This window comes from Bufo bufo, chromosome 1 (assembly GCF_905171765.1).
Source record: "Bufo bufo chromosome 1, aBufBuf1.1, whole genome shotgun sequence".
Classification (NCBI taxonomy): domain Eukaryota; kingdom Metazoa; phylum Chordata; class Amphibia; order Anura; family Bufonidae; genus Bufo; species Bufo bufo.
In genome coordinates, this window is record NC_053389.1 from 141,791,068 (window position 1) to 141,801,566 (window position 10,499).

General features: G+C 46.2%; 3 non-coding genes across 3 annotated transcripts; all 3 read left to right on the forward strand.

Moving 5' to 3' along the window:
- The first annotated feature begins 704 nt into the window (after positions 1–704).
- On the forward strand, positions 705–777 carry TRNAR-CCU. The gene has a single exon. It is a non-coding gene; the product is annotated as a tRNA-Arg (tRNA).
- A 1,174-nt stretch (positions 778–1,951) lies between these two features.
- On the forward strand, positions 1,952–2,024 carry TRNAR-CCU. The gene has a single exon. It is a non-coding gene; the product is annotated as a tRNA-Arg (tRNA).
- Positions 2,025–10,426: 8,402 nt separating this feature from the next.
- TRNAR-CCU lies at positions 10,427–10,499 on the forward strand. Its single transcript has one exon. It is a non-coding gene; the product is annotated as a tRNA-Arg (tRNA).

Here is a 10,499-nt window from a genome sequence, read left to right on the forward strand (position 1 = left end):
AGATCAGTGGGGGTCCTACCGCTTGGACCCCTACCATTAATGAGAACTGAGGCCCCATATTTCCTGCAGCCCCCCTGAAATGAACGCACGTGTGTGCGTGGCCGCTCCATTCAGTTCTATGGGAATGTCTGGAGATGGCGAAGTACAGCGCTTGACTATCTCCGGAATTCCCATAGAGATGAATGGAGCGGCTGCACGCATTTGTTCATTTCAAGGGAGCTGCAGGGGTTACGGGGTTCTCGTGATTGGTGGAGGTCCCAGTGGTAGGATAGGGTATAAATTCTAACAACCGGAATACCCCTTTAATGGCTGGGACTTCTGTGGAGTTGAGAGACAATGTAAACATATTTATTCGGCAAATAGACTCCTTTTCTAAGGCCTCATGCACGCGCCCGTAAGTGTTTGAAGTCCACAAAACACGGATCCCTGCTGTGAGCAGGCCGCAAAATGGACAAGAATAGGACATGTTCTCATTATTTTGTGGGGCCGCGGAACGGACATACGGAGGCGGACAGCGCCAGGTGTGATGTCTGCATCTTTTTCGGCCCCATTGAAATTAATGGGTTTGTATCCGGTTCCAGAAAAAATGAGGATCGGATGTGGACCAAAACTCTGGTCGTGTGCATGGAGCCTAAACATGTACCATTTTGAAGATTTGGCTTCCTCTTCATTGTTTTAACTATTGTTGACTAGGAGTACATGGTGCCCCAGTGGCCTAATGGATAAGGCACTGGCCTCCTAAGCCAGGGATTGTGGGTTCGAGTCCCATCTGGGGTGGTTGAGTTTTTTCCGTATCTTTTTTTCCATTACATTGCGGTATGGTCTCCCTTATGTTGTCCATACTTTACCAGTATTATCATCGTTACCAGAGTATAGTTTATGCCTGTTGTGATTGGTGGATCCTGTGTTATCTCTACAGAGGTGATATCTGTAATGCGTCTTCCACACGTACATTTTGCTGGCATTTTATTGCACTTTTGTGTTTTTAGTGGTATTTTTGGCACCTGCCTTTGTTTGTGGTGAAAACATCAGCTCCAACTGTCAGTCAAAGATCTGGGACATGAAGTGTTTTTTTGCTACTGGAGTTTTTGGTTATTAGGTGACCTTTTTTTTTTATTTGTCTTTTTTTACTTCTAAAAATGCAGTATGTTGTAGCTTTTGGTGTTTTTTTTTTTTTTTTTTTTAGGTATTTTTGCCAACACCTTCTCTATAGTGGAAAAACACAATGAAGAAAATTCTAGTCATAACTCACACTGTTTGCAAGAAATGCCAGAAAAATAGAATATTTAGAACATTTTTTAAGTGTATAAGGTCTGAGCCTCCTCTGGGCTTGTAAGAATATTTTCTCATTTGTAAGGTCTCTAATACGCTGCTCAGTGCAATGTGTCTACACAGCATTTGACTACAAGCCGTTATGATCTTCCTGCTGTCTGGTGTGGAAGGAGTTAATTAACTGCAGCAGGCCAGGTCAGGATGGCTCAGCGGGCTAAGGCGCTGAGTTTACTTTACAAGTTCCCCTTGGAGTTGTGGGTTCGAATCTTGTTTCTCTCAGAATTTTTTTTATTTTTTAAAGTTTGCATTGTGATCAGGCATTTTGTACATCACATTCAAGCCATACTTCCAAGAAGTTTTTTCCTTTTACTGCTATTTATATTGACCTTTGTAGCATACACTTTAGGGCACATTTACATGGCGGGTTTTGATAGTCCTCCTCTCAAAATCAGCGCTGATTTATCGAACAGGTTTTTAGGCACTTTTTTGACACTTGTTTGGTGCAATTTGTTGCGTATTTTTTGCTTGTCTCTTAATTATTTTTTAACCAATTTGGGGTGTATGCGTGACTTTTTAATATCTCTTTTCAGGTGCAAACTGACAGATGAATCCCCCTTGGTGATGTAATAGTATATCACTGAGGAAGAAAGGGTTAATCTAAATATGAATTGTTCAAATAGCCCCAGTGGCCTAATGGATAAGGCACTGGCCTCCTAAGCCAGGGATTGTGGGTTCGAGTCCCATCTGGGGTGAGACATGTTACCTTTTTCCTCTTGTTGATGAATGCCTAAACGGTTACAATGACGTGAGTGCGGAAGTTCTGCACCTTTGGCTCTGCTCAACTGTCTTAGGCTACATGCACAAGACCGTTGTGTGTTTTGCGGTCCGCAAAACACGGATGGCGTCAGATAGACTTTAATATAACTGCCTATTCTTGCCCGCAAAGCGCGGACAAGAATAGGACAGGTTATATTTGTTTTGCGGACCACGGCACGGAGCGAAGGATGCGGACAGCACGCGGAGTGCGGTCCGCATCTTTTGCGGCCCCATTGAAGTGAATGGGTCCGCATCCGAGCCACCAAAACTGCGGCTCGGATGCGGACCAAAACAACGGCCGTGTGCATGAGGCCTTAGGCTACTTTCACACTTGCGCTTTCCCTTTCCGCTATTGAGATCCGTCATAGGATCTCAATAGCCGGGGGAAAACGCTTCAGTTTTGTCCCCATTCATTGTCCAATGGGGACAAAACAGAACTGAAGGGAACAGAGTGCACCAGAATGCATTCCGTTCCATTTCATTGCGTTCCCATGACGCACACAAAAGGGTAGCAAGCAATGTTTTTGAGACCGTCCTCGGATGCGGAGCAAGATGGATCCGTCATGACTCACAATGTAGTCAATGGAGACTGATCCGTTTTCTTTGACGCAAAAGAAAACAGATCCGTCCCCCATTGACTTACAATGGTTTTAGAAACGGATCCGTCATGGCTATTTTAGATGCAGGTGAAACTCGAAAAATTAGAATATCGTGCAAAAGTCCATTTATTTCAGTAATGCAAATTAAAAGGAATTGCATTAATGCAGCTTAAAATTTTTATTTTGTGAAAAGGTTCAATATTCTAGGCTCAAAGTGTCACACTCTAGTCAGCTAATTAATCCATACCCCCTGAGCAAAGGGTACCTGAGATTGTGACCTTGGGGTTTTCATAAGCTATAAGCCATAATCATCCAAATTATAACAAATAAAGGCTTGAAATATCTCGCTTTGCATGTAATGAGTCTGTCTCATATGTTAGTTTCACCTTTTAAAGAGGACCTTTCACTAGAATTCTCCCAGGCTGTAGCGCTGGCCAATCGCAGCGCTCAGCTCATAGCCTGAGAGAAAAAAAAGTCTCTCAGGCTATGAGCTGAGCGCTGTGATTGGCCAGCGCTACAGCCTGGGAGAATGAGACGCCTGGAGGTTCCCCTGGGTGGAGCCTAACTATGAAGATACCGGAGGCTATAACCGGAGAACGCAGCGGCGCCCGGGAATAACAGTAAGTGCAGGGAGATCCCTGGGCGCCGCTCTCCATGTCTGTATAGTTAGTTTAGATGTTTTATTCTAGTAAAAGGTCCTCTTTAAGTTGCATTACTGGAATAAATGAACTTTGCACGATATTCAAATTTTTCGAGTTTCACCTGTATAATACCACCGGATCCATTCATAACAGTTGTATTATCTTGACAGAAGCGTTTTTGCTGATCCATGACGGATCCAGCAAAAACGCAGATGTGAAAGTAGCCTTAAGGGTCCATTCACACGTCCGCAATTTTGCAGAACTGGTGCGGACCTATTCACTTTTAATGGGGCCGCAAAAGATGCGGACAGCACACCATGTGCTGTCCGCATTGGCACTTCCATTCCGCGGCCCTGCAAAAAAAATAGGACATGTCCTATTCTTGTCCTTAGCCACGGACAAGAAAAGGCATTTCTATCATGGTGCCGTCCATGTGCAGTCCGCAAAATGCGGGACACACATGGCCGGTGTCCGTGTTTTGCGGATCCGCAATTTGCGGACCACAGAACAGTTGCGGACGTGTGAATGGACCCTAAGTGTGTATGGACCTATAGAAAGTATGCAGGACGTTACTAAAACATGTCAGGTCCTCCTTGAGAGTTTAATCTTTAAATCTTTGATTGTTAACTTTTTTGCCTTGCATTTACAAAATTTGGTTGATGGACTGTTCTTTTTATGTTTGTTTTTTACAGTTTAAATTGTGAAGAAAATTTAAGCTGCCAAAACTGGCGTTAGATTCAGAACCAGGAACCTTTTGGTTTTCAGTCTAATGCTCTTCTAAGGCTCCATTCACACGTCTGCAAAATGGGTCCACATCCGTTCCGCAATTTTGCGGAACGGGTGCGGACCCATTCATTCTCTATGGGGACGGAATGAATGCGGACAGCACACAGTGTGCTATCCGCATTTGCGGAGCGCGGTCCTGATCTTCGGGTCCCGCAGCTCCGCAAAAGATAGAACATGTCCTATTCTTGTCCGCAGCTGCGGACAAGAATAGGCATTTCTATGGGGGTGCCGGGCGGGTGTGTTGCGGATCTGCAATTTGCTGGTCCGCAACACACCACGAACGTGTGAATGGAGCCTTACTGAGCTATTTCAGCAATGCATTGTGTTTTAAAGGGACAGTCTATGGGCTCATAGATATGTTGTGTTTTATGTGGCAAGACTCCTTTTTGGCTTTAAGGCCACCTGCACACATGGCAAAATATGTGCGTTTTTTCAGCGCAGATTCCCATGCGGAAAAATGCAGCATAGTACAGTACCAGCAGTGTATGAGATTACACAGATCTCATGTACACTTTGCGGATTTCTTTCTGTTCAGAAATTGACCTGCCGTGTGGATTTCCAAATCCGCAGCATGACAATTATGTTTTAGCTGCAGATTTCACCCTTTTCCAATGAAGGGTAAGATCTGCGGCAAAACCACATCAAATCCGAACCAAAAACCGCTGTTAGAAATTCGTGATCATCTTATGTATGTTCACCCGCATTCGTGTGTAGGTGACCTAAAGGTTACGGGGCACATTTCTCATGCTAGTATAGAGAAAAGTTCTATTCTTGTCTGCAAAAAGGACCAGAATAAGACATGTTCTAATTTTCCATTTCATCCACCATGACGGCCCACATTGAGATTGACCCTTGACCTCTGTAGGGGCAGGAACACATAGAGAGTTTAAATTCCCCCCACCCCTCCACCTCCTCAGTGCTTTCCTGCCCCTACAGGGGCCAACATGTAGAGAGAGCCCTCCTTCCAGGAGGGTAGTAGCTTTATTCTCTTACAGGAATCTCCTGCTGGCCTCCCACGGCAGGGGCTAAGGCTGGCCAGCTTGGAGCAACAAGGACCCTCGTCTTAGCTTATGCTGAGGCCTGCGGTCCTTCCCTACCTCAGACTTCCTTCCCTCCTCTGGGTAATAGTCGGGGGTGCCGGCTTCACAAGGCGCCTCGCGCGCGGCGCTTGGCGTCCTTCTTCTCAGGTGACCGGCAGGAGGAGTGGTGCGGCGCATGATGCGCATTAGAGGCGGGCCGGGCGGCGCACGTACCTTTTCTCTACAAGCTGGTGCGGCGCAGGCTCATGCTGTCAGTCGGGGCGCTGCTTGATGACGTCAGACGCCGGGACAAGAATTTAAAAAAGCGCGGTTGTCAGCCTTTGCCTGCTGCACTGCGATGTCTGAAGCACCTACTCCTCGCCAGGAAGGCTCTGATCCTTCGGCCATCAGTACAGTGAGTCCCCTCTGGGGGGAAATTGTATTTTGAATTTTACTTCTGTTTCAATTCTAAGCATGGTATATCTGGTTGCTTCCTCCAGGGCAGCAAGGAAACTAAAACTAAAGCAAAGCTCTCAAAGTGCTGCGCATGCTCAAGAAGGTTACCTGAAAATTACAAAAAGAGGCTGTGCAAGCCTTGTACTGCCGAAATATGGAAGGAAGAGCAACCAGATATTCTGTCCGAAATGAAAACTTTTATTACGGACGAAATCAGATCTTCTTTGGCCACTATGTCTGTCCCCGCTAGTGTCCCCAACCCTCCCAAGAAACGCAAACTGTCGGTCGTCTCCTCATCTGAGGGCGAGGATGTAGAGGAAGCTTCCGTCACATCCAGACAGATTCCTGCTGAGGACCCCTTGTCAGAGGGGGAAATTTTGGAGGAGGACAAAAAATATTTTTTCTCCACAGACGAGATGGAGGATTTACTCAGAGCAGTCAGGTCCACAATGGGAATTGAGGATACCCCTAGACCCCGGACCGTCCAGGATGAAATGTTTGGCGATCCAAGACTTCCATCGTCTTCCCTATAAACGAGAATATACGGGAAATGATTATGGAGGAGTGGTCAGATCCTGAGAAGAGATTAGGTGTCCCCAAGGAGTTCAGGAACCGACTCTGCTTTGATCCAGCAGAAAGCAAAATTTATAATCAGACCCCCAAAGTCGACATACAGGTGGCTAAGGTTGTAAAGAAAACCGCTCTTCCCTTTGAGGATTCCTCCCAACTGGGTGATCCAATGGACAGAAAGGCAGACGGGCTCCTGAAAAGATCCTGGGAGTCAGCAATGTTTGGGGTAAAAGCAAACATTGCAGCAACTTCAGTAGCCAGGGCTATGTATATATGGCTGGGGGAATTGGACGAACACCTAAAAAATAAGACCCCAAGAGAAGAAATCAGGGAGTCTATTCCACTCCTCCGTTCCGCCACTGCATTCTTAGCGGATGCCTCTGCGGAATCCATCCGTTTCTCAGCCAAAGACGCTGCTCTCTCTAACGCAGCCAGGCGAGCATTATGGATGAAAGCATGGTCAGGGGACAAGGCTTCCAAAGCCAAACTCTGTTCTATCCCATTTTCTGGGGAGTTTGTCTTTGGTCCCACTCTAGATAAGATTTTAGAGGGAGCGGCGGATAAGAAGAAGGGATTTCCGGAGGACAAGGAGCCTAGAAAGAAGCCCTTTCGTCAGTTCCAGCCCCAGCAGAGATCCTACAGGGGGAAAGGAAAAACTGGCAGGTGGAGCTATCCCAAAGGGGGAAGAGGGAGAGGCTTCATTCTCAATCCCCAAAACCGTCAAAATAAACAGCAATGACGTCAGAGTAGGGGGGAGACTGAAGGGGTTCTTACCATCTTGGGAGCAGATCACCTCAAATCCCTGGGTTCTAAACGTAGTCTCTCAAGGCTACAAGATAGAATTCACATCAATCCCCCCAAGAAGATTCTGCATCTCATCCCAGAACAAAACAGAGCTTCCAAAAATATGGCAGGGCGTCCGAGACCTCTTAGATCTAGGGGTAATTCAGAGGGTCCCGCAACTAGAACAAAGGAGAGGTTTCTACTCCAACCTCTTCCTAGTAAAGAAACCAGACCAATCCCTGCGAACCATCATAAATCTAAAACCTCTAAACAGATCCATCTTATACAGGAAATTCAGGATGGAAACCATCACATCCACTATTCCCCTAATCCAGAAAGGAGCGTTTATGTCGTCAATCGACCTCAAAGACGCATACTACCATATTCCTATTCATCATCTTTCTCAAAAGTACTTAATATTCTCCCTAAAAGGGCCGGACGGCTTGATCCACCATTTTCAATATGTCGCCCTCCCTTTCGGCATCTCCTCGGCCCCCAGGGTCTTCACAAAGGTGGTAGTGGAAATGGTGGCCTATCTTCGTCAGGAAGGTATAACAATTATCCCATACCTAGACGACTTCCTTATTCTTGGCAATACAGAAGCCGAAAATCTGTCTGCAACTCGGAGATTCTCAGAGTTGCTAAAAGATCTGGGTTGGATCATAAATATAAAAAAATCCACTCTGATCCCATCCAGAAGAATAAGATTCCTAGGCGTAGAACTGGACTCAGCCCTGTTAAAGACCTTTCTTCCTCAGGACAAAACAGTGGCGCTAGTAGAGAAGATCCGAATGTTTCAGAGTTCTCACAGGTGCTCCATCAGACGGTCCATGAGTCTTCTCGGAAGTCTAACTGCCTGCATCCCCTCGGTTGCCTGGTGCCAAAGCCACACAAGGGTAATCCAGAGTTGGATCCTAAGTGTATGGGATGGAAGACAGACAAACCTAGACAAAAATGTATGGATTCCTCAGTCCGTAAAATCGGATCTAAGCTGGTGGAAAGAAAGAAGGCTGCTTGGAGGTCTACAATGGCGGAACTACCCGGCCGTTCAGGTAATAACAGACGCAAGTCTGGAAGGCTGGGGAGCAAAAATAGGAGACCATCTTCTACAGGGTACTTGGCCAGAAGACATAAGAAAAAGATCCTCCAATTACAGAGAGCTGTACGCTGTCCTCGAAGCATTAACAAAAGGAGAAGACCTACTGAGGGGTCATCATCTAAAGATTCTATCCGACAATACCACAACTGTGGCATACCTACGGCACCAAGGTGGGACAAGGTCACGCCTGTTGGGCGCTGTAGCAATGAAAATCTTCTCCTGGGCAGAAGAGAACACCCTGTCACTCTCCGCCATCCATTTAAAGGGCTGCGAAAACACAGTAGCAGACTACCTGAGCAGGGAAAAAATAGATCCAGGGGAATGGTCCCTGAACCGAAAGATCTTCCAGAGGATCTCAAAAAGATGGGGTCATCCCGAAGTAGACTTATTCGCTTCAAGAAAAAATACACAGGTAGAATGCTTTTGCTCCCTAAACCAGGAGGATGGCCCGTGGGCAATAGACGCCCTATCAATTCAGTGGAATTGGAGACTGGCTTATGCATTTCCCCCGATACCACTATTACCGCGAGTCATCCAGAAGCTTCTAGGAGAACCAGCTACTCTCATCCTAATAGCCCCCCTATGGCCAAAGAGGAGCTGGTTCTCTACTCTAAGACAGCTATCGCTGGAGGATCCCTGGGAAATTCCTTTTCAGAGAGACATCCTAGTCCAGGGCCCACTTCTGCATCCAGACCCAGGAATCTTCAGACTGGCAGCCTGGATCCTGAGAGCGAAACCTTAAAGAACAGAGGCCTGTCAGATAAGGTGATTCTCACGCTCAAGGCCAGTAGAAAAAAAGTGACATCTTCCATCTATTTAAAGATATGGAAAAGATACTGTTCTTGGTTAGGAATTGATCACCCGGACACCTCTTCTCCTCCCATCAACAAGATTCTGGACTTCCTCCAGAGCGGTCTGGAATTGGGTCTGAGACCTAGTACTCTGAAAGTACAAATATCAGCCCTCAGTACCTTCTACGACTGCAGCTTAGCCAATCACAGATGGGTCAGGAGGTTTATTAGAGCAGCTTCAAGGTTAAGACCCACCCTTAAATCTAGAGCTCCAACTTGGGACTTGAACATCGTCCTAGAAGGCCTAACAAAGCCTCCATTTGTACCGTTATCAGAGATCTCCTTAAAACACCTTTCTCTGAAGACTGCTTTCCTGATAGCAATTACTTCAGCCAGACGTATTGGAGAACTTCAGGCCCTCTCCTGCAGGGAACCATATCTCCAAATCTGTAATGATCACATCCGCCTAACGCTCGACCCTGGGTTCCTCCCTAAAGTAGTCTCCTCCTTCCACCTGGAACAGGAGATCTTTCTACCTTCTATCACTAGGTCCGAAGTTGCAGGGTCTAGTGATAACATGTACCTCTTAGACGTTAAGGATACAGTAATTCAATACCTAGAGGCTACCAGGGCTCTTAGGATAGATAATAATCTCCTAGTTCAGTTCTCGGGAAAAAATAAAGGGAAGAAGCTAGCTAAATCCTCCATAGCTAGATGGATCAGGTCCACCATCGAGTGTTGCTACAGGATACAGGACAAGCCCAGTCCCGGCAATATTAAAGCCCATTCCACTAGGGCCACTGCCTCCTCTTGGGCTGAAAAAAGAGGCGTCTCACTAGACCAGATTTGTAGGGCCGCAACCTGGGCTAGCACAAACACCTTTGTAAGACACTATCGCCTTAATCTTCCAGACTCGAATGAGGCTCTTTTTGGTCGGAAGATTATACAGGCCATATCCCCACCCATGTAGTCATTTGATACATCTCAATGTGGGCCGTCATGGTGGATGAAATGGAAAAACCGCAATTAGACTTACCGGTAATTCCGTTTCCTTGAATCCACCATGACGGCCCCGTACTATTCCCATCCCAAAAAAAAAAAAAAAGAGATATATATATATAGATATAGATATAGATATATATATAGATATATATATATATATATATATATATAAAATACGAGTTTAAGGGTATGAATCAATATCTTTTACTCTTTTCCACCTTTCGGATAATTTGTAAAGCACTGAGGAGGTGGAGGGGTGGGGGGAATTTAAACTCTCTGTGTTCCTGCCCCTACAGAGGTCAAGGGTCAATCTCAATGTGGGCCGTCATGGTGGATTCAAGGAAACGGAATTACCGGTAAGTCTAATTGCGGGTTTTTTTGCTGGGCTGTGGAATGGACAAGCGCATGCGGACAACAAATGTTGTGCCTTCTGCATCTTTTGCGGCCCCATTGAAATGAATGGGTTTGCATCCGATCCAGTAAAAATGAGGATCGGATGTGGACCAAAAGTACAGCCTAAATGTGTACCATTTCTCTGCACCTAGGTTCCCCTTCATTGTTTTTCAGCTATTGTTGACCTATAGCACATGGTGCCCCAGTGGCCTAATGGATAAGGCACTGGCCTCCTAAGCCAGGGATTGTGGGTTCGAGTCCCATCTGGGGTG